We start from the raw sequence: 3,792 nt of genomic DNA, 5'->3' as shown, positions 1-3,792 counted from the left end.
GATGCCCAAAAGATGTTCAGCACCTATTCCATGTAAAATGTTTTAGAGAGCAAGTAAGCAAGGATGGAAAAAGTATTTCATAAATGGTGCCATGAAAATTGACTGGTCATTTGGGGAAAATGGCTATTTAGCATCCCTCTCATCTCCACATATCAAAATAAATTCCATATACTCTAAAGAGTTTGAGTTGAAAGTCAAGCAGTATAAATACAGAAGAAAACAGTTATTTATAGCAAAATTTTGAATAAGGAAGGGTTTCAAAACAACACTTCACATTAAACAAATATGGGAAAAAAGTTTAAAAGAAAGTATGGATAAATTAAGTCAAAATAACCACAATCATAGGCCAAAGGATACAGCATTTCCTGGACTGATTATCAAACATAATTGTGATATCATCTCACAACTTGTCTATTCCATCTGGCAAGATTCTTGAGTATAGTCGCTGTTTATATTGTTGAAAAAAGATATTTGTAATTAATAAGTCATTGGTCTTGCAAAATTCTATCAAGCGATCCCCAGCGTCATTTCTATCACCAAGGCCATATTTTCCAATTACTGATCTTTTTTCTTTGTTTCCAACTTTTGCAGTCCAATCACCAGTAATTATCAATGCATCTTATTGCATGTTTGATCAATTTGATCAGAAGTTGGTAAAAATCTTCAATTTCTTCATTTTTGGCATTAATGGTTGGTGTGTAAATCTGAATAATAGTCATATTATTGATCTTCCTTGTAGGCGTATGTATATTAACCTATTACAGACAGTGTTGTATTTATGGGTAGATCTTGAAATGCTCTTTTTGACAATGAATGCAATGCCATTTCTCTTCAATTTGTCATTCTTGTCTTCCTGCACTATATCAAATGTTCTGTGGCTATTCATAAGGTTTTCACTGGCCATTATTTTAAAAAGTAAATAGCCAGGTCCTTTTTCCTAGTCTTAGTCTGTAAGCTCTCCTGAAGCCCGTCCACCCTGGGTGACCCTGCTGGTATTTGAAATATGGGTGGCATAGCTTCCAGCATCACAGCAACATGAAAGCCACCATAGTACAACAAACTTAAAGACAAATGGTGGTCTCATGACCTTAGTTATTTTAAAAGAAAGAATAAAACATATTTTTCACATCTTCAATTCTACTTTGATTAAAAGCAAAAGACAAAACAGTAAAATTACTATGTACTATAGTGGGAAAGCAGCCTAAATACCAATGTCTATATTCTCATTTTGGCAATACCACTAATTAGTAATGGGACCATTTAAAATGAATCTTTCTGGTTTTAGCTGTTTCAGTTTGAACTGAGGGAGATTAACTAAGTAACTGCTAACGTCCTTTACCTAGGGGCAGTGTGGTACTGTGAAAAAGTATAAATTTAGGAGTCAGATTGGGCTCAGATCATTAGTCTATATGTAATTTTTTTCTAGTTCAGTATCTTTGATCAAACTAACTTCCAGAACTGAAATTTCGCGAGATTTTTTAGGGAAGAGTGAGATAAGGTATGTAAAATTCCAGGCACGCATGTAGGTGCTGAATAAGAGTTAATTTCTCCCTGTCTATTTTTTTTATACCGACAGCACTGGGTTTGGGTGATACTACATTTTGTCATTTTATACCAATTCCTTGTAGTAGCCTCAACTTTCTCTTTGGTCTGGCTCTAGCTACCCGCTGCCGAAACTCGCTGCGGTCGAGTTGATTCCGATTCATAGCGACCCTATAGGACAGAGTAGAACTGCCCCATAGCGTTTCCAAGGAGCGCCTAATGGATTCTAACTGCTTACGTTTTGGTTAGCAGCCTGAGCTCTTAACCACTTCGCCACCAAGGCTCCGCTTTAGCTACAGGGAGCAAAAATCTGGACAGGTGGAATTTTTTCTATTCATTTTAAGCATATTAAAAGTTTTTTTTATCCAATCGCATTTAATTTAATTACACATTTAATAAGTATCTTTGCCAAAAATAACCGTTTACGTGAAATCAGGGCTATCCTGGTAAGTCCAAAATGCATATTTTTCCTACTATTGGACATAGCCACCTTCTCAGGAATCTAAAATACTCTGGGTGTAAAGTTCAAATGCAGATTCTATTTACAGTATTTGAGCTATTCCCATCTCTCCTCCCAACCCTGACCTTCTTCAGCCTTGAGGGACGAGGCCCAGATCTCACAGAGCAATTTTGATGAACTGTTCATAGTTTAGGGGGAATTCATGAAGAGAGACAAAATGAGCGCTTGTATTTCTGGAAAGAGAATACGAACAGAGCCTTGGTGTTATTAGTTAATTACCTAATTCATAAAGAGGACGGAAACCGTGAAGACTCCTACCTGAGCGGGAAGCCTCGGATCAAACCATTCCTCCTAGAGAGCTCCTATTTGAGAGAGGTAGAGGATATTAATTTCAAAACTTCACCTCAGATTTACTGATTTTCTTGGACAGATTTATTAACTGTAATTTGTTCTATTTATTTCACTTGGTGATAGTGAAGTTATTTTGTTAAATGTAGGGCTAAAGAAGTTATATTTCTAAGACCCCCCCACCCTTCCTGGGAAATGGAACATTCCATTGGTCCTGCTAGGGCTCTAAGCTCAGCTTGGCTGGGGGCTCTGGGTGTGGCTAATACTCGCTGTAGTGTCTCTGCGTGTGGGGCTCTATCTGTGTACTGGGGGGAAGAGGAGGATAAGGGACTGTAAATTATAGTTAAAGAAGGACAATTTTTTGATTTAAAGCGTTGGCTCATCCTAATAGAGATATTTCTAAACATGCAAATGATGAAAATGGGACGCAAACTATTAAAAAATCGCATTGCCATTAAAGTACCAACCTACAATGAGCCAGTTTTAATTTTATTTTTTACATAATTGACAACGATATGAATTAAATGGGTTTTAATGAATAATTTTCTAATATAGAGCATTAAATATGGAGTTTAATGTTTGTGAAAAATAAAATGTGCAGTATATTTTTTCTAATGAAAATAGCTTTACATTTTTCTCATTTTAATGATAGTACGTGGTTTTTGTTTTAAAAAAATCGAAATGGTACAGAAGACATAAAAGAAAAAAGTAAAATCGCCTGAAATCTTAGCATTCAGAGATAACCATAACTAAAATTTTACTAAACAATTTTCTAGCCATCTCATAATGCATACACACACATTCATATACATATATATGCATACTATATATATGCATACATATATCTGTGTGTATGCATATATCTACTCTGTTCTGTAGGGTCGCTAGGAGTAGGAATCAACTTGATGGCAATGGATTTGGTTTTTTGGTTTTAAGGTGGAGAAACAAAATATGAACTATATATGCATATACATATATATGTATAATACACACATGTATACATAATTTTACAAAATAGAATCATTCTATATTTATACTGATTTGTATACCTCTTTTTCATTCAATAAATAATATGTGTATATCTTATGTCATTAAATGTAGGTCTATATTATTATTTTATACAGTTGGATAATAAATTATTTAATTAATCTCTAGTTAGATTGCTTCCTATATACATCTTTGAGTACTTCGAGTATATGAAGAAGAACGAGGCATCGGGATTGGAGGAAGACTCATTAACAACCTGTGATATGCAGATGATACAACTTTGCTTGCTGAAAGTGAAGAGGTCTTGAAGCACTTACTGATGAAGATCAAAGAATACAGCCTTCAGTATGGATTACACCTCAACATAAATAAAAACAAAAATCCTCATAACTGGACCAGTAAGCAACATCACGGTAAATGGAGAAAAGATTGAGGTTGTCAAGGATTTTATTTTG

Source organism: Elephas maximus, chromosome 2 (assembly GCF_024166365.1).
Source record: "Elephas maximus indicus isolate mEleMax1 chromosome 2, mEleMax1 primary haplotype, whole genome shotgun sequence".
Lineage (NCBI taxonomy): Eukaryota > Metazoa > Chordata > Mammalia > Proboscidea > Elephantidae > Elephas > Elephas maximus.
The sequence above is the reverse complement of the archived record's forward strand: the minus strand, read 5'-3'. Positions refer to the sequence as shown.